Genomic DNA, 21,484 nt, shown 5'->3' with positions numbered 1-21,484 from the left:
ATATGCAATCTGTTGCTTTCCTAAAGGAGGCAAGAGTGTGCTAACTGGGGACAAAGGCGTGATTCCTCTATTCCTGTCTTCAGTTCTACAACACTGAATGTGTTTCTATCGTCTAACTTCTCATGATCTAGTGTCCACTATTCCTCATTCTTCACCTGCAAGGTTGACTTTTGGTCTCCAAGAATAAGTAAGAAGTTGTAGTGCTTGTATTTCTGAAGATACCTTTTTTTACATGAAAAAGTGATTCTCCAGCAGCACTCTTTTTATCCCTTATGGTTATGGAATTCTTTTTATGAATGAATAGTGCTCTGTTTTTTTAAATATAAACATTTTTCTTGATCCATTTATAAAAGAAAAACAATGGGATTGTTTTCCATATTTTATCTATTGAGAAAAGTGCTTAAGGACTTATTTTGTTTTGAAAATGTGTCATACACTGAGAAGTCATTAAAAGGACATACATGTATACTCTGTTTGTGAACTCATGAATTTGCCTTTCTTTATTATCCTTTCTTGTTCTGCTTAATATTATACTCTACCCAATGTTGGAAAGGGTGTGGAGATAGAGGAAGACTTATTCACTGCTTGTGGAATTCAAATTAATGTAGCCATTGTGGAAATCAGTTAGAAGATGTCTATAAAAAAAATAAAAATAGAACTACCATAACGTAACACAACAATTTCACTCAGAGAACTCCAACCCTACTGGAGAGACATTTTCATCCCATGTTCATTATTGCACTATGCCCTATTGACAAAAATGGAATCAACGTAGTTGTCCATCAGCAGATGAAAGGATAACAAAATCTGGTGCACCGTCAAACAGAACATTCTTCAGCTCCAAAGAGAAATGATATCACAAACTTCCTAGGCAAACGGCAGACTTAGAATGTATATTATTAAGTCAGGTCACCCAATCTCAAAAAGAAAAAGAAATGCTTGTTCTCTCTTATGCTGAACCTAGCTTATAAGACACCAAGGTACATATGAGCTTTATTTTATAGCATATAGAAACTTCAGTTTTATGATGGCACTTTACATGAGGAGTGCTTTAGGAGATTCCACCTCTCCTCATTTCTCCCATTCCTCTGTCTCCCCACCTTGTATCCATTCCTCTCGGTCTCCTTCCTGCTTTCAGGTCCCAAGAGCACTTTTGCTTCCTCCCTGATCTTTACCACTTTTTACTCACTATTGGCCTCATTTGTTGGAGACCAAGATGGTTGGACTCAAGACAAGTTAGGTATGAAGTTTTGAACAGGTTGCAGCCTCTGCTAAAAGGGGCAAGGCACTAAAACAGCACCTTTACAGCCCTGTCATGCAGAACACTACAATGACTAGCAAAAGGTAGCTGTCCAGGTTAAAACTTTACAGTCTCTTTTTTTTTTCTGAGAAACACATCTTGACTTCCTTGATCTAGAGGTGAAAAACAGCCTAGTCAATAACACCAAGTACGTGTGCAATGAAAATTAAGACATGTTAGTTAATAAGCTCAGACACATTCCCTGGTCTTGTACAAACGACCCTCTGCCCATACTAAGGATTGATCAACCTATGTGACATGTAATATGAGTGCACTTTGTCTTTGTCTGAAATGAACTATACATGCACCCTGGACCCTGCATGTCCCCACTAGCCCCTCTTTGGTATATAAGCTTGCTGTTTGAGAATAAAGTTGGCTTGTAGCTTATCAGGAAGTAAAGCTCAAGTCCCAAAGTTGTTACTCTGTGCTGATCAGTCTCTCTGTTTCCGGAGCTAGGCCCCCCACTGAGCAAAGCAACCTGGAGTTCCCAATACTCATTTATAGTGTTTTAGGCATAACCCACACTTACAGCAATTTATATACGAAATCACATGCATTACAAGGTAGGTTCTTAATATACTGAAAACGTAGATTTCTCACTCTCTGAGTTCTCATCTAATTATGTCCTGTTCCATATATCTGTGAGTCAAAACATCATTTCAGTTATCAGAATGATACAGAAATGAGACTGAAACCCTGAGAGAGTTCCTTTTCCTATATTAGAAATACTGTGTGTTTGTTTCTCTGTATGTGATGCTTCATGATAATGCAATGCACCCATGCACATAATATGCACAGATCACATCACAGAGAGCAGCATTTCTGTCTTCGCCTATTCATCATATTGAGTGTTAAAACGCTCATACTCTTCTAGCCGCTTTGAAACACATTATGGTTTGGTTATCTGCATTTAGGATATCCACTATTGAGCATGTTTCTACCATAGGTTTTTGACCTGACTTTCAGTAACAAAATGTATTGAAGATAACTTGATAACTCTTAATCCTTGGAGGAGGGCAGGTGTCACAGGAAAGGATGGGAAATATTAAGGTCTGACATGTAAAGGGCTTGCAGTGAACTCTGGATCCTCCATGCATTCTTTCCTCCCTGATAAAGTGAATATATTCATTACATGTTTTTGATCCTGGTGTGACACTAGCTTTTAAGTTGTTAATGAGAAATCAAATGAGATGAAAAATGAGAAGGGTTTTAACAGATGGCAAGAAAACAGATGGCAATAATTCCTATTGCAAAGTATTTAACCTTTGCACAAGTACACTTAGTTACTGGATACCCATATTCCTGTCTCATTGCTAATTGATAGTTATATTTTTAAGTAAAATGCAGTTCACCAATTTGATTGCAATTGGTCAGAGGTAATAAATGAAAACTATATCTAAAGAAAAATAGTAATAAATTGTTCCTGACAAGTGACAGCAGCAGGAGTAGATGCCATCACAAGTCAAATTGACCATGTCAGCAAGTCAGATACAGCATCGTTGCCCACATCAATTAAAAACTTCCAACGCTGACAATTTTCACTGTATCCTTTTCATTGTTTCTATTCTTCCCAATCTTACAACAACCTTCAAGAATGTCATTGACAATAAATAGCTTTTAAATATCTGTGACTTTGGTAAGTCCCATGGCAAGTAGGAAGTATTTGGTGCAGGGACAATGCAGAGATTTGAGATGGAAAGAGGAAGGAGCATTAGGATAAAGGGATGAAGGGTGTGTGTTTTCTTGATGATAGCTCTTCTGACTGGGAATATAGTGTAATCTTGTAGCAGTTTAATGTTCATTTATCTGACCACTAAGAATGATAAGCACATTTCAAAATATTTTTGTGTCTTTGTGTTTTGTGGGGGGGGGCAGTTTACATGTGTGATCATGTACATGTGGGTTTGAGCACATAGATTTGTGGGTGCATGTGCACTTATCTGTGTCTACACATGGAATTTTGATGTTGGATGCCTACTTCAATCATGCCCACATTTATATGTTGAGGCAGAGCCTCTTGCTGAACTCCAAGCTAACCATTTCAGCTAATACAGCTAGCCAGTCCCTCTGGAAATTCCCTGTCCCTACATCCCAGCTGCAAGAACTATGGGTGAGTCACCATGACCATCCAGATATTTACGTGAGCTACAAGGCTCCAAATTCTGGTCCTCATGCTTGCCTGACAAGCACTTTGCTAAGTCACCTCCCTGCCACTTCAAATACTTATGAGGAGTTTGTATTTATTCCACTGAAAAATCTCTATTCACTTCATCATCCTGTTTACTGACTGAATCATTTATCAGAGTTTTTGGTGTTTAGTTTTGAATCTCTCACTATGATCTAGATTTCAATCTTTCAGATGTGTACTTGGCACAACTTTTCTCCCGTGATGTATGCTGTTTCTTACTCTGCTGTTTGTTTCCTTACTGTGCCAAAGAATTTTTTGTTTCATGCAGTCCAAATTGTTTGTTCTTGGGGAAAATTCCTGTGCTACTGATGTCCTTTTCAGAAATTCCTTTAAGACTTCAAAGGTTCAGCTCTTACAATCAGGTGTTTGATTCATTTTGAATCGATTTTGTTTGTGCCAGTGACAGATATGCACTAGACCGTGTTCCATGTGGATAACCAGTTTTCCCAGCACAATCTGTTTTAGATACCACCATGTTTCCAATGATTATTTCTGCCAAAGATGGTACATATTACATGGCTCTATATGTGTGCATTTATTTCTGTAACTTCTGTTACATCCCGTTCATCTGCATGTCTGTTTTCCTGCCAATACCATGCTGTTTTTGTTACTACACCTTTCCACTATAATTTGAGTTTAGGTGCTTTATCATCCCTAGCATTGCAGTTTTGATCATCACAACTTTTACCATTAGGGGTTTTTTGTGAATTCTTATATATTTTAAAATTATTTTATACAGTCTAGTAGAGAAAGTCATTGGAATTTTGATTTGATAAAGACTGAACTGAATTTATAGGTGTGTTCAGTAGTACAGTCATTTGCACAATTTTAATTCTGCCTCTTGACATTCCATCATAGATGGGAGAAGTTTGAGAGGCTCCAACCATACCTGAGGAGCTACAGTCGCTTAATGGTTGCTCGATTGGGGGAGTCATAGATCTCAAAGGTGTAGACACATGTAAGTTGTCCATCCACCAGTAAATAAGCTTTACCCACGCTTATACCGGCAGCCATATTTAAATGCAGTCATAAAGGACATGAAAATAGAAGAAAGATGCATTGGAATGAAGAGGAACAGTAAGAAGGATGAGCGGGCATAAGGGATATGACCAAAGTGCTCACGTGCGAGCACGCGTGCGCACACACACACACACACACACACACACACACATTGGGAATGTTCTCTGGCAGAGCTGTTCCTGGCTGCTCTTCCTCCCTGGGGAACACACCGTGTTGACTGTTGGGATGTTTGGATTTTCCTGAACTCCCTGCCCACATCAAGAACAGAGAACTCCACCCAGCCCTGAAGGTGACTCCGAGCCAGTGATTGCTGAAGGGAAACTCTGAAGCTCCTTTGCGTTGTGCTTATGTTACCCAGCACTGTCTCCTCCCTCAGAAGCAGGCCCTGCTTCCAGAATGCTTCTAATACCAGGGCCTCAACATTACATATTTACTTTTTTTTTTTTTTTTTGTCTTTTTTGAGACAGAGTCTCACTGTAGCCCAAGCTGTGCTGGTACTCACAGAGATCCACCTGCCTCTGCCTCCCAAGTGCTGGGATTAAAGGTGTGTGCCAACATACCCAACGCATATTTACTTTTTAATATAGTTTTCTGGATAGGTATCATGCTGTCCAGGCTAGCCTCCAGCTCACTCTGTAGTTGAGTGTTGGAGACCAAGATGTCTGGACTTGGGACAAGTTAGTCCTGAACTTTTGAACAGCCTGCAGCCTCTGCTAAAAGGGGTGAGGCACTGAAAACAGTGCCTCTACAGCCCTGTCTTGAGGAACACTGCAAAGACTAACAAAAGGCAGCTGGCCAGGTTAAAAGTTTATAGTCTCTTTGTACTGAGACAAACATCTTGACTTCCTTGATCTAGAGGTAAAAAATAGCCTAATCAATAACATCAAGTATGTGTGTAATGAAAATTAAGACATCTTAGTTAATAAGCTCTGACATGTAGCAGGAGGCCTCCAAAGATGGCGTGGACCCAGAACCCTGGGATTCAGCGAGAATTCACTTCACTTCTTGGTCCGTAAATAGCCTGCCAAAAGGAGCCCATGTCTCCGTACCCTGCTCATGAGCCCAGTGACTGCTGACAGAATGCATGGCGTGGACCAATCAGAAAACGATACACTGACTAAAGGGATTTGGGGGTGGAGAAAAGGGAGATATAAGGCCTGCCCCCTCCTGCATTAAACGAGAGCCCCTCCCCTAGTGCTTGCTTCTCCCTGCCTCCTGGGGTTTGTGTGTCATGCCCCCACGCCTCTTACCCCCCCAATCAGCAGGGGACCCGATCCAGGTTAGGTTCTTCACAGCTGGCCTGAGGAGAACCTGCAACACCTGGCGCCTGAACAGGGACTCCTGCCCATGGTGTTGGTGACACCCAGAACCTTGGTTCGTTTGGTAAGTAGGCCCCTGGTCTTGTCTGTTTCTTCAGCTGCTCGAGGGTAAGCGAGTAGCTCCCTCCTCTGTCCCCTCCACCCTGTCTGTCATCTTTATTGTTGGACTAGTTTGTTAGATTATGGAGGCACATTCCGCCATGTGGTCCCGAAGCCCATGTCATCACCTCCCCCGTCTCGGCTCATGATGGTGAGTTCACATAAGGGCTGATCCACCCCGAACTCAGAGCCCAGGCTTCGGGTCACCCTGTTGCCTGTTTCAGAGACACTGTGTGAGCATATGGCTGGAGGTGTCATGGCCTCCAGAAGACCCTCACAAGACCCTCACTGAGCACAAGACATTTGGATCCAATACACCTCTGCATGTTGGAGCTGTTTACATCCTAGTGGCTCACAGTGCTTCTTTGCTTCCCTTGTGCCCTCTTGGTAGCCAACCTCGTCTTCTACTTTTGTGGCAAATTCCCCTTCATGAGACCCTCCCACAATGGACAATTTACCACCACAATGCAGGGAACCACAAACGGCGGCACTCAAAAGGTGCTCCTTAAAACCAGAGGGTTGAAAGTGAAACCAAAAGATATTGAACACTTTTGGGATGAAGCCACTAATTTGGCTCTGTGGGTCTCCCCTGAAAACATGTGGGACCCTGACATGTGGATGCAGGTCCTCTTCTTGGCCTGAAAAAGGGAGGTCGGGTCAGGTATCATTCCCCCAGCATCATTTGTACCGATCCTCCTAGCCATCATTGCTAGCCTTAAATCCTCCTCTCCTAAGGAAGTCATCTCTGCCTACAACAAACACTGTCGGGAGCAATGTAGTGTAGATCTGGCAATTACCTTGACCCTGGACCCCCCGGACTCCCCAGACCCAGAGGTGGACACTGCCTCTGTGCCCACTTCCAATAAGGAAGGAGCTCCTTTGCCTATATCTCAGGATGCTCTCCTAGAGCTACCATGCCCAAAAATTCCCCGACCCCATTACCCATGGAAGGAGTTACTCTCTACCCCCCCAGTAACCATCCCAACCCTTCCCCTGCTAACGTGCCCCTCCCTCCTAGACAGCCCTCCTTAAAGCCTCACCTGCCTTTGTCCGCATTTCCGGTTAACATTGGCCCCGATGCAGCTCAGTGTCCATGGCTACCCACCCCACTTGCTGACCTTGTTCTTATCCACAAGGAAGCTGAGAAATCAGGACCTGACTCCCCATATTTCGAACAGGTTCTTTGCCAGTGGTCCTTACAGTTACAAACCCACTATGATTGGTATAGCTTACTAAAGGCAGTCTTAGAACCCTCAGTCTTTCTAAACAGGCACGCAGCCTATGACGATCAGGCTGAAAGCCAGGCATGCCTAAATCTCCAATATGGCCTCAACATTATGTTGGACATGCTCACAGGACATGGACAATATACTGACCCCATCTCCCAGTCTACTATTGGCTTCCATGCCTATTTTCAACAAGTTTCTGATTTGGCCTTTAGGGCCCTTAAATGTTGCTCCCCCCGTGACCCACAAGTCTTTTTCCGTAATTTGATTCAACAGTCAGAGGAGTCCTTCACAGTCGTCCTTATCCATGTCAGGCAGTAGAGTGGAGGGTGGGGTCTGGACCCACCTGAGAGGTGCTTATCAAACAATTAACTTGGGAGGGACTAAACATTTCTACTCATAATGCTATTGCGCCTGTCTGCAATGATAACATTCACAAATGGGTACTCGCTACTAGAGACTTGGACCCTAGGGAAGGCCCTATTGAGGCTTTGACCGCCTCCTTGGAAACTCTTTTGTCTCAAGGAAAACCCACCCACTTTGGCACATGGGAAGGCTGCTGGAACTATGGGGGGTTTGGCTACCTTCATAGCTACTGCCCAAGAGGTACAGTCCACCCCAATACTCACTGCCCCAAGTGCAAAAGAAGGTTCCATTGGGCTAAAGACTGTAGGTCACAGCCTCAATCGGACTTGGCTCCTTTAAACTCCACCCAGGGAGCCCCTCAGCCCCGCCCACAAGAGGGGAAATGAGACAGATATTATGGACTCTCCCAATCCTCAACCACTCCCCACTAATGACCCTGTTCCTAGATGGAACTGCCATAAAGGGCCTAGTAGACACAGGGGCTGATGTCACCATTATATCAGAAACTGAATCCCTGAAATTCCCTCTTTGGAAATACCGGCAAGGCCCACCAATAAAAGGAGTTGGCACCACACAAGGTATCAAGCTGGTCACACGTCCAGTATATTGGAAGGACTTGGATGGGAACCAGGGCACAGTTACGCCCATAGTAGTGGATGTTCCCTGTAACTTGTGGGGTCGAGACGTCCTAGAGGACATGGGCACCATCCTTACCATGGATGACAGTGCCTTTTATGACGATATCATGCTCCATGATAACTTAGGACTATCAGGGAAAGGACAACACCTTACCCAACACCCCCAATCCTAACAGCCACTGCCCGCCCAGGATCGACTCCAATCTTGGCCCCTGAGCCGATCCCCATCACCTGGCTCTCTAATGATGCCATTTGAGTGGGCCAATGGCGTATAATAGAACCTAAATTATCTGCCCTCAAAAATTTGGTAGCTGAACAATTGAGGCTTGGCCACCTCAAGCCCTCTCTCAGTAAACATAATACCCCTATATTTGTTATTAAAAAAAATTTTGGGAAAATACAGACTCCTCCAAGATCTTAGAGCAGTCAATGCCCAGATGGAAAAGATGGGCTTGCTCCAAGCAGGCTTACCACACCCTACAGCTATCCCCCCATCCCATCATATCATAGTACTTGATATCCAAGATTGTTTCTTCCAAATCCCCCTAGCAGAACAAGATAGACCTCACCTTTTGTGTGACATGACATTCTTTCTGTATGACTTCACAATGCTCCAATGTGGCATCACAATGCTCCAATGTAACTTAACAATGCTCATATGTGCCAACAGTGTCTCCCTATGTGCCATTGTATTGATGCAATGTGCCATCACAATGTTAAAATTTGATCTCACAGTGTCCCATTGTGACTTCACAATGCTCAAATGTGGAATTACATTGCTCCAATGTGCCAACACTTTCGACCCACATGTCATTATACTTGCCGTGAACCAAGACTCCGTCTGGCAGAGTCAATGAGAGATGACACAGACACCAAGGTGAGGTTCAAGCTTCTTCTTCTTTTATTGCGTGCTTCAGTTCTTATATATTTTGTTCCCAACAGCCCTCCCCCCAGCTAGGACCAATCAAGGCACACACACACGCAGGCAGCAGGTAGGCAGAATGGCAGCTCATTGGGCCACGTAGCAGGGTCATGCTTGATGATGTCTCTGATCAGGCAGGCAGCACATGATCGGGCTCATAGCGCTTGCGTGAGTTGGAGTAAACAAGCAAGGGTCACGAGGCTTGGCAGCCAGCCAGGGCGCCATCTTTGGATGACTCAGCCGCGCTCGCTCCCCACACCTCGGACCTAACTAGGCTTAGCTCTAAGTATGATATTGCCTTCAAGTTAGCAATTAAGGCCCAACAAACAGCCAGGTGCATATTCAGAAAAGAACCTGACAAAATTATAATGCCCTTTCCTCTTAAGCATTCCCAAACATTATGGGCAGACTCTCTGGCTTTCCAACTAATGATGTCCGGGTTCACAGGGGAGTTGGATAACCACACACCCCCAGATAAGCGACTGGCCAGCCAGGCCTGTTTGGAAATCACCACTCAGCCACACACTTCCCCCCTGCAAAAACCCCCTATCTTTAGCCACGCTAGCTTTCTCAGATGCCAATAAGTCCCCTTATGGTGCTGTCATTCAGCACATGGGAAAGGATGACACCTGTTATGTACAAGCCAATCCTGGCTCTGTCCAGTTTGGGGAGCTCCTGGCCTTGTTAAAAATCTTTCAAGTCAGCCAGACTGAGCCACTCAATATATTCTCCAACAGCCAGTATGCGGTTCAAGCCTTCAAATGTCTTCCCTTTGCTCGAGTAAAAGGCCATAAGGATACCATCACTAGAATGATGAGGGCTCTCCAAATTATCTTAGATAACAGACATTGGCCCTGGCACATCTCCCACATAAGATCATACACCAAGCTCCCCAGGATCTTGGGAAAGGAAAATGACAAAATAAATAAACTTATTATGTCTGTAGAGATTCCTCTGCTAGAACAAGCCAGAGCCTTACACCAACAATTTCACTTTTCTCCTCGCAGTCTGCACTGCCTTCTACACAACCTACCCATCTCTCAATGCAAACACCTGAGCAGATCTTGCATTACATGTGCACCCCTTGCTCCTTTAGGCCCCCTCATTCAATATGGAGTTAACCCGGGTGGTCTCCTACCCAATGCCCTCTGGCAAATGGATGTCACCCATTACAACTCCTTTGGTAATCTTAAGTATGTCCATGTCATTGTTGACACCTACTCCTCCTTTCTTTTCGCCATCGCTCAAACCAGTGAAAAGGCCTCACACACCATTAAGGCAGTCAAATCAACAATGCTGGTAATGGGAGTGCCATGGAACCTAAAAACTGATAATGGGCCAGTTTACACCTCTCTACAATTCCAATTATTCCTGTCAACATGGAAAATTAGCCACTCCCTTGGCATCCCTTATAATCCACAGGGATAAGCCATTGTGGAGTGGGCAAGTAGGACCCTCAAAGAAACATTAAAAAATTTTGCTACCCTTGAGTCTAAAAGGGACCCGCACCTGGCTCTAATTGAGGCTCTATTCAGCATTAATTCCCTGTCCTTCGATGAAAATGGGCTGATCCCGGCTTACAAACACTGGGCCACTATACCTAGGCCTACACCCCTGCCACTAGTGAGATGGAAGGACCCCATAACATGTCAATGGCAACCTCTTGTTAACAAGAGGGCGAGGCTATACTTGTGTGTTTCCTCAGACAGAAACAAAGCCAGTATGGGTTCCAGCGAAAGATGTGAGACCAGCAACCGACAAACAAGACCCCCAGGGCCCAGAGACCTTGCCGCTATCTGGATAATTGGTTTGCCCTTCCCTGCCCCTGCCATGGCCCATGATCTCCGGGCCTTGGTCCCCTCCCCACCTATACTCTTTCCCTTATTGCTTCATTCCCCAGCCTTCCCCACACTCTATTCAACTAATTCCACACTTGGCCTCCCCACCATGGACCCAGTTACTTCCTGGGAATCACTCAATGCCTCCTGGCCCCTAAATAACTCTCTACGCTTCACTACCAACAACACATCCTCATGCCTTGGGCTGTTTAACCTGACTGTCCAAGATTATACTGGCAGTGCGTCCTTGGGTTACATGCTTCAACTCCAGGGCCTTTCCCCTACCTTCAACAACACCGATGTAACCTCGGTCCTCACTGCACTGGGGAAAATAATAGGGGAGGCGGAGGGGACTGCCACCCCTCCGCCCCCATTTTGCCCTGCCATTCTACTCTCACCGCTCCCCAACTGCCCACCCATACGCTCCCTTGCACCCTTTTTCCTTACGCTCCCTATACCATGGCAGAGATGCCACCCTAAGCCCAACCATGCCATCCCTCCCTTTTGCCACTCCAGCTGCTCCCCCTCTAATCACCCCCTGGGATCTTGGAGACAACTGGCCCCCACCTATCCCTGTGGCATTAAGATCTCCCATACCAACCGCGAAACAATACTTGGTAACTGGGACCTCTGTAGTCCACACGCCTGCATGGATATGAGGCTGTTACTGGCACAGCAGGGCCTTCAGCTTTCCAATGGCACTTACACTAACACCAATCCCTCTACTTGTGCCGAAAACAAAATCCTTACATCCATTGATCACACGACATCCTGGCTCCCTATCCCCATTTGCGTGCAGCCCCCGTTTGCCTTATTGTTAGCCAATGTTACTTCCGACCCTCGGGGACAACTCATCTGCTCCGATACCAACAACACCTGTGTACTGGCGGCCTGCTGGAACCATCCAGCTCACACAGTTCTCTTTATGCATGAACCAATGGCCCTTTGGGTTCCAGTCACCAATGCAACCCACTTCCATGCTGTCACCCTTATAGAGCAGACAGCCTTGTCACAAGCCCCCCACTTAAAACAGGATTTTGGGATCACTGCTGCTCTCATCTCAGCCATCATCCTTGCATTACGGTTGGCAGCCACCACTGCAGTAGCTATCACCCAATCCTCCACTACTGTGGAGACACTCAATGAGGCTGTGTCCAAAACATCAAGCCTTATCACAACACTCAGTCCCTTATCAATCAGCATCTTCATCAGGCAATTAATGTCTTACAACAACAAATTGATCTCTTAAGGCAAGAGCTGGCAATTACCAAAGACATGGCTCTGCTAGCTTGTGACCCTCGCTTTAGGTCACTTTGTCTCACCCCTTATAAAGTACAAAATATTACTGAAGCATGCCTACAACTCGTGCAGTATATTCACAGCCACTGGAATCGATCAAAAGTTTCTTAATTATTCTATATTACTAACTAATCAAATTATTGCTCAAAATTATACCCATGCCTCCACACTGGACATCAATTCAGGGTTCTTAAAGAAAATCTGGTCTAATCTAAAAGCACTATTTGACCCGTCTTGGGTCATCACTTACCTATTCCTGATAGGCATAATTATTCTTCTCTTTCTACTTCTTAAATGCCTTGTTCTTTCTTCCTACAGTCAGAAAAAATTCAATCACTCGGTGTATCAGGCCCTCAGAGCAATACACGAAGATGATTTCAACCCGCCCTATGCAGCCCAACAGACTTGGCTTGCACAAATGTACAAAGCCTCCTACAGATAATTCCCCACCATGACTGATTCCCCGGGATGATACCCCTTGGAGGGCTGGTAACCAATGACGGGTAAGATCCTGTTGGGCTGAATCAACCTAAGCCAGGACATGGACGTGTATGTCCATGCTCCAATGACGGGGAAGGATCTTGCCCGAATAGGACAACCTAAGACAGGCACAATCCATGATCCTGGGGTCATCCCAAGGCTGAGCTGCCTACAGGCTCTCACTGGACAGTCATTTTTAAAGAAAAAGGGTGGAAATGTAGCAGGAGGCCTCCAAACATGGTGCAGACCCAGAGCCCTGGGATTCAGTGAGAATTCACTTCACTTCTTGGTCCTCAAATAGCATGCCAAAAGGAGCCCATGCCTCCATACCCTGCTCGTGAACCCAGTGACTGCTGACAGAAAGTGTGGCATGGACCAATCAGAAAATGATATGCTGACTAAAGGGATTTGGGAGCAGAGAAAGGGAGATATCAGGCGTGCCCTCTCCTGCATTAAATGAGTCTGCAGCACCTTGCCTAGTGCTTGCTTCTACCCGATTCTCGGGGTCTGTGTGTTGTGACTCCATGCCTCTTACCGCCCCCCCCAATCAGCAGGGAACCTGATCCAGGTTAGGGTCTTCACAGCTGGCCTGAGGAGAACCCACAACACTGACACACTCCCTGGTCTTGTACAAATGACCTTCTGCCCACACTAAGGATTGATCAACCTATGTGACACATAATATGAGCATTCTTTGTCTTTGTCTGAAATGAACTTTACATGCACCCTGGACCCTGCACATCCCCACTAGCCCCTTTTTGGTATATAAGCTTGCTGCTAGAGAACAAAGTTGGCTTGTAGCTTATAGGAAAGTAAAGCTCAAGTTCCAGAATTTTTACTCTGTGCTGACCAGTATCTCTGTTGCCAGAGCTGGCCCCCCCTGAAGAGTAAAGCAACTCAGAGTTCCTGATAACTGAGGATAACAATTGACTTCTGATCCTCTTGTTCCACTTTCTGAGTGCTGGGATTGCAAGGATGGACCACCCTGCCCAGTTCATAGGGCATTGGGAATGAAAGTTCAGAAGGCATGTATGCTAAGCATGTACTTAACCCACTGAGCTACATCCTGGCAGTAGTGCCACATACTTTCATTAGACTCTACTGCTGCTTTGCCTGCTATGGGCAGCATCTCACTCCCTCTCTCATAGTAAGTCTCAGCATGAGCCTTGGTAGGTGTTCACTCTGGTCTTTCCCTCTAGAGAGATCCATGCATCATGACCGCAGGGAGCCAGTGTCTGCTCATATCTGGGTGCTGAAGAGTTTCTCTGCCCCTGTGCATGGTCTCACCTTTGACTTTCTTCCTTCTTTCTGTTTCTTTTGCTACACAGCCCAGGAGCCTGGATCTTCAGGGTCTTCCATGGTTTCTGATTCTCCTTCTCTTTGTTTAAGCCCAAGGGCTGGATAGGAAGGGCTTGGTACCAGCATTTCATGGGGCACTGCTTGCTGCTGACATTGTGCCCAAAGGCCCCACAGTTCTTTCATTTTACCTGTGGAGGGGGAAGAGGGACAAGTGAATCAGTAGGAATCTCAGACAGGTTCAAAGTCAGCACAATATCAGATTTGTGGTGTTAGAGATTGGTTTCTAGGCAGAGACATTGAACTATGGCCTATTAATGACAGGAAACTGAAAATACTACAGTCCTTCACAAAGTCCATTTCACATAGAGAACCAAGGAGAAAGGACTTTGTGTCTAAAGGGAGTTATTGGATCGGGTCGACACACACACACACACACACACACACACACACACACCTGTGAATCCAGCTCTCAGGTGGCTGAGGAAAGAGGATCATGAGTTTGAGGCCAACCCTGTCTACTCTGAGTTCAAGGCCAGCCTAGACAAAAAAGGAAAACCCTATCTCTCAATAAAAATGTATTAAGAGGGTTATGGATATAGCTCATCAGTAGAATGTCTGCCTCAAATCTACCAGTAAAAAGCTGAGGTGTAGCTCATCAATAGAACGTTGCCTACCATGTGTGAGAACCTGAGTTCAATCCCCACTACCATCAGGATAAGTAAATAAATGAATAAATAAATAAATAAACATGACAACGAATAATATATTTCATATTGAACAAAGACCATGCTGCTCTGAACATTTAACAGAGCCCCACATTGCTGCTAAGAGATGCTCAATGGATCATTCATCTGGGTGCATGTAGCACAGATGAGACAGGCTTCAATAAAAAAGAATTCAGGTCAGAGCCAGTAAGATGGCCCAGCAGGTGAAAGGACTTTCCCACAATGAAGCGAGTCTCATTAACTGGGAATGATTTATGGGACTTACTAGGATGAAGGTGAGAACTAACCTTGTCATGTGAACTCCACATACATTTCATGCTGGCACACAAATACTATGCAATAATAAAAGTTCTAAAACCACATATTTAACTCCACTCTTCAGAATCAATGTAGAACCACTGGTTCTCAGAAGTTCCAGATCCACTGACGGTGGTTTCTTCCTGCTCCTGTTGGGGAGCTCTTGGCTTCATTGCTCCCCAGTGCTGTTCCTTCAGGGTCTTGTCTCTGGAGGGTATTGGAGGAGGAGGATGTATGGAAGGATCTGGAATCTACTTTGTTACCTTAGGCTTCTGGTTTGTCTTGCTCATTAATTGACTGTTGAATTTCCTAGTCATAGGACAGAGAAATTTATATGCTAAAAGTCTCTGATTCCCCGACTTCAGCAAGCAGAGGTGGGAGGGACTCACTGATCCCCACAGGCACCATGACCTTTGACCTGGTATTCTCAGACATGAATCCCATTCTGTGGTCCTCCCTAGGAATCTTCCCACTCCCACAGCAAGACACTGCCTGCAAGGTGGCCACCTGACTAACATGAGGGACATTTTAGATTTGCAACTTCCTGTAGAGCCATTCTGGGTAGCTTTTTTTCCCTCTTATTTTACTCATTTGTTTTATGTTGGTTTTGATAGGTAAAAAGTAGCCATATGATGAACAGGGTTAATCAGGAGAAAGCAGATTTTATTAGCAAAGGAACACATGGGACAGATTCCCTTCTGGGCAGAGAAAATGTCTGCCCGGGTTGTGAGCTGGAGTCTTTTAAAAAGGGAGGCTTCTGCTTCCTGCAGAAGGCAGGAAGATATATTTTTTTTTTAAAGTTGGGCAGGGAGAAGTGGGAGAGCTGAACTGTTAAAACCTGTTCTCTTTAGAGATTAAAGGGGAAGCCTGCTGTGTTGGCCAAACAGTGGAGAAAAGTCTGCTTCTCTTGACTTCAAAGACCAAGGTGCTTATCAGCTTGGATCCCTTTTCTCAGGAGCTTGAGAAGTCCTTGAGACCCTGTTGGTGAGGGGGTGGGGCTATCTGAACCTTAACAGTTTTGTTTTATTTTGTTTTGTTTTAACTTGATTTGTTTTATTTTGTTGTCTCAACTTCGACTAGCCTCCATTTTGTTCAGTTTTGCTCTCTATCTAAAATGACCATAAACTTCTGATCTCCTCCCTCTACTTTCTAAGTACAGGGATTACAGGCATGCACGAGCACACCTGGCTACAAACCAAGTCTTCCTGACAATATTTTTCAAAGCCAGTAGATGAGCAGCCAACAACTTTTGAGTCATTTTCCTACTTATTTACAGAAAATTCACTACTTTTGAAAAATTACTTGTTACACACAAAACCAGCTGGGTGCTTTAACAAAGCTCTGTAAAGCTTTGATATATACCCAGTTTACATTGTGACACCTCACACAACACAGCCTCAATAACCACCAAATGTCATATGGTGCCATTCACAAAGCCATACCACAACAGACAAGGGAGGTAAGGACGCCTGTGCAAGCTCATGATGTATGTAAATTCACACAGGCAACTCGAAAATAAATGTTCATATGGAGAAATGCCTGGTGGTGCAGGATTATAAATTCAGCTACTTACTGGAGCGGAGACAGCAGAATTTTAGTTCAATGCCTTTCTGGAACTCAGAGAGTGCTCAGGGTCAGTCTGCTCAATTAACAAGAATCAGTCTCAAATAGCATAAAATGTTTGGTTTCTTGAAGTAGTTCAGCCATAGAACACCTTCCTACCATGAGCAGTGCCCTGGTTCAATCCCCAGTACAAAAAAAAAAAAAAAAAAAAAAACCCCACGAAGCATGATCAAACACAAATATGCAGTGACAACTGTGACCCATAGGCAGCGATTCCAGGACACATCCACACCACTCAGTGACAGAACCCACCTCTTTTCTTGGTCTCCACATCTTTGTGAGATTGTCCTGGGCTATAGTTCAGCAGGCTGACTCTTGTTAGAGATATAGCAAGCTTTTGGGTCTTCCCTAGACAGCAGGGGAAACCTCAGTAGAACTTCCACGGAAGCAACGACTATCCATTTCTCTGTCATCAAATCAATCTGAGAAGAGTAAGCAGAATGAAGAGGCTCAGTTCTGGAGTCAGGAAGACTTGGATAGAGACTAACAGATTCACACTTGCTTCTGACTTTCAGGTTCACACTACATTAATAAACGTTCATTGCCTCCACAGCACATGTGGACTTCACATGGCATTAATATGTGAGAACTGAGAATTGACGATATTGTTTCCCAGGTGGGATTTGGGGTGAGGGACGGTGGACCCTTGTAGCTGATGTGCCTGTGTCTTTACAGATGCACAGATAATATGTCTATGTCAGGTGCTTCACACCTGTATACTATGGTGGGTAATTAATTATTTCACATCACTGAACCCCTGACCATGAAAGCAGAAGTTTCCTCAGAGGCAGCCCTAAACTTTCAAAAGTGGCCCTCCACACACCTCTTACTTGACCCACTATCTCCCATACTTACATCCCTCTCTGGGATCCCCCACTGCCTTAAGATCTGCTTCCCCTGTTCCATTGGGAGTGTGCTGGGGTCCATTGCTGCTGGTGTGGTCACACAATTCTGTTCACTCTGAAGGATAGAAAATGAGACCCACTGTTCTCCCTCTATCACTGAATTCTTCACAGTTTAGGACAGATTCAACTCTCTCCCTTCACTCCCATGACCTCATCCATCATCCTTCTGTTAACACTGACTGTATGCTTCCTCTCCTACAGGAGATTTGAGAAGAGAAATAAATCACCAGTTTGCTCACTGAATTCATAGTAAGGGCAAACATGGGAGGCAGACACCTTAATTCAGATCATCACCATACACAAACACTTCTGAAAACTAATTGTGTAATAGGCTTCAAAAGAAAATTTAATCTACAGACAACTCTCAGTTTTCAAGAGTCAGCCTAATTATTTGTCACATAGTCACTGGGCCTAAGCAGCTCTCACACATGGAAACTTTTCCTGTAACTGTGGTGAGGCACCTGGCCTCTTCTTCAGCAAGACCATGGAGACCTCACAGGATGGATTTGAATCAGTGTCCAGTCTACAAAGGGGAGGTTCAACTCAGAGGAAACATCTCATCCATGCTTCCAAGTAAAGGCAGACATGGTCGAGCAGGACCTTTGACTTATCTTCAGATAGATGGAAATGGTAAAAGAAAGGAGCCAGGGGCTCCTCCCAAGCCCATGTGATTGCTGAGGAACAGATCCTCACTTGACCATAAGTGTAAAAATAAATTGATTTACTTTGGCCAACTGTATGGTCTTAAACACCCAAAAGGAAAGTATAACCAAAGAGTAAAGTGGTCAGTATATTTCTTTAAGAGTTCAAGGGATTACACTTCTCAGACTTTAGGCTTAAGTCCATATAAAAAGTTATTTAGACAATTATTTCTCATTGATGATTTTGTTCCTAATTAGACAGTACTGCTCAGATGTAAGACTTCACATCGTGGTCAACAAAACTGCAGTGCCACCTGTAGCTAAGGGAGACAACCTGCTATTCTAAAACGATGGATAAATTTGTTTTCTCCCCCTATCTAGAAGCCTTTGAGAGAGAACTGACACTGATTCAAACCACTCCAACAGCTATCAAAATGTCTGAAAGCAAATTTTGAATCCATCACTCCCAAGTCCAGCTTGGGCAAACAAAAGAAAAATGAGGAGTAACCCAATAGAGGGATGCTTTTGGAAGCCCTTATCAAGAAATTCCAATGGACTCCTATATGAACACTTGAAAATTGCCCTGTGCTGAGTTTTTTCTAGTTCCCTGTCTAGACTTGTAATGCTAATTACTCTTGCTTTTACTTTTCCTCCACATCTCCTATTTACCAGGCAAAGACTTTCTTTTCCCCCTACAGATAAGAGTTATGCAGTTTGGGAATCTTCTAGATAGAACAGCTGAAGGAGTACCCCAATTGCCTCATCCTGTGTCCCTGTTCAGCATGGAAGAAGCCAGAGCTGTCTGCATCCCGATTCCCTATCTGCAAGCTGGGTAATATGGTGTGATAAGAATAGGAGGTAGGAATTAGCTAGGAAGTTAGGGAAAATGGACCCAAAGGAAAGTAGCTAGTTTCTTGGCTAAAACTCAAAATGTTCTTGGGCCTCTTAGCAACATACTCTGTTCTAAAGGCCAAAAATGTTGAAAGTATTTAGGAGCTTTTGTCTAATCTCTAAAAGATTTTAGGGAGTACCCAAAAGCCCCATATAAATAAATAAATAAAAGAAAAAACAAACAAAGAAGCAAACAAAATCCATCCTTTTATTTTCTGCAAGAAACCCATCTCACCTTCAATGACAGGTTCTACCTACGGTGAAAGGATGGAAGAGAATATTCCAAGAAAATGGCACTGAGAAACAAACAAGTGTTGCAATGCTTATATCTGACAAAACGGACTTCAAACAAAAACTAATCAGAAGAGAAAAATATATTCACCTCATTCTGATCAAAGGAACAATTGACCAAGTAGACAATACAATCATGAAAATATATGCACCAAACCCTGATGCACCCAAGTTCATGAAAACAACATTACAAGACATTAAGAAGGATGATTAATCCCAATACAGTAACAGCAGGGGACTAAAATACTCACTTTCTCCATCAGACAGTCAACCAGACAAAGAATAAACAGACATCCAAATTAAATAATAGCAAAATTCAAATGCACCTATCAGATATCTACCAAATATTCCCCAAGTACGAAAGAATACATTTTCTATTCAGCACCCCATGGAACTTTCTCAAAAACTGACCACATGCTGGGGCACAAAACAAACCTCGACAAATACAAGAAAATTGAAATAATTCCACGTGGTCTATCAGACCACAATGCAATAAAGCTTAAAATCAACACCAGAAGAAGCCCTAGAAACTACTCAAAATCATGGAGATTAAACAACACACTCCTGAATGATGAGTGAGTCAAAGGATAAGAAAGAAAGGTATTCCTCAAATTTAATGAAAAGAGCAATACAACATAGCAAAACCTCTGGGACACTTTAAACGCAGTCTTAAGAGGGAAGTTTATAACTTTAGGTACCTACATTAAAAAATCACGAAGAGCATAATTAAATGACTTAATATTGCAACTCAAGACTCCGGAAAGGCAAGAAAAAATGAAACCCAGACCAAGCAGATGAGAAGAAACAAGAAAAACTGGGGCAGAAATTAATGAAACATAAACAAAGAAAACAATACAAAAAAAATTAATGAATCTAAGACTTGTTCTTTGAAAAGCTAAACAAGATAGACAAACCCTTAGCCTAGTTAAGAAAAAGAATGAAAGAGAAAATTCAAAAAAAAAATCAGAGATGAAAGGGGAAATATCACAACAGACATCCAGAAGATCCAGAATACTGTAAGGGAATACTTTAAAAACCTATACTCTATTAAATTTGAAAATACAGAAGAAAGGGATGGATATTTAAAATCATAAGAGCCACCAAAGCAAAACCAAGAAGAGATCAACAGTTTAAACAGCCCCATAACATATAAGGAAATTAAAACAGTAATATGCCTCCCGATACAAAAAGAAAAAAAGAAAAAGAAAAAAAAACAACAAAAAACAAAAACAAAAACAAAAAACAGGCCCAGATGGATTCTACCAGAATTCAGCAGAATTCCACCAGACATTTAAAGAAGAATTCCAACCAACATTGCTTAAATTATTCAAAACTATAGAAAGAGAGGGAAATCTCTCAAAATCCTTCTATAAATCCAGCATCACTCCAGTACCAAAACTAGGTAAAGATGTAGCCAAAAAAGAAAAATTCACACCCATATCCTTAATGAACATAGATGCAAAAATTCTCAACAAAATACTTGCAAATCACATACAGACTATCATCAAAAAGGTCATCCAACATGAACTATTAGGTTTATTCTAAAGATTCAGGGATGGGTCAGTATACACAGGTCAATTAATGGCATAAATCATATAAATGAACTCAAAGACACAAACCACAACATCTCAATAAAAGTAGAAAAGGTCTTTGACAAAATTCAGCATGTATTCATCATAAAAATCCTAAAGCAAATTGAGTTGGAGGGAACATCAGAAAGTCACAGCCAACATCATTCTAAATGAAAGAACAACAAAGAAAACTGGAAGGATTCCCATTAAAATCAGGAAACAAACAAGGATGTCCACTATCTCCACTCCTTTTCAGTACAGTGCTTGAAATACTTGCTAGAGCATTCAGACAAGAGAGGAAATTTAGAAGAGTACTAATTGAAAAAGAAAAGATTAAATTAGTCCCTTTTGCAGATGATATGATACTATACCTAAGAAATCCCAAGAATTCCACCAGAAAACTCCTAAACTGATTAACACTTTCAGTAAAGTAGAAGGTTACAAAACATATTTACAAAAATCAGTAGCCTTTCTAGATATCAACAACAAATAATGGAGAAATAGTACAGGAACCCCCCCCCTTCGAAATAGCCTCATAGATAGATA

Source organism: Nannospalax galili, unplaced genomic scaffold (genome assembly GCF_000622305.1).
Source record: "Nannospalax galili isolate Female #2095 unplaced genomic scaffold, S.galili_v1.0 scaffold832, whole genome shotgun sequence".
Taxonomy (NCBI): Eukaryota; Metazoa; Chordata; class Mammalia; order Rodentia; family Spalacidae; genus Nannospalax; species Nannospalax galili.
The sequence above is the reverse complement of the archived record's forward strand: the minus strand, read 5'-3'. Positions refer to the sequence as shown.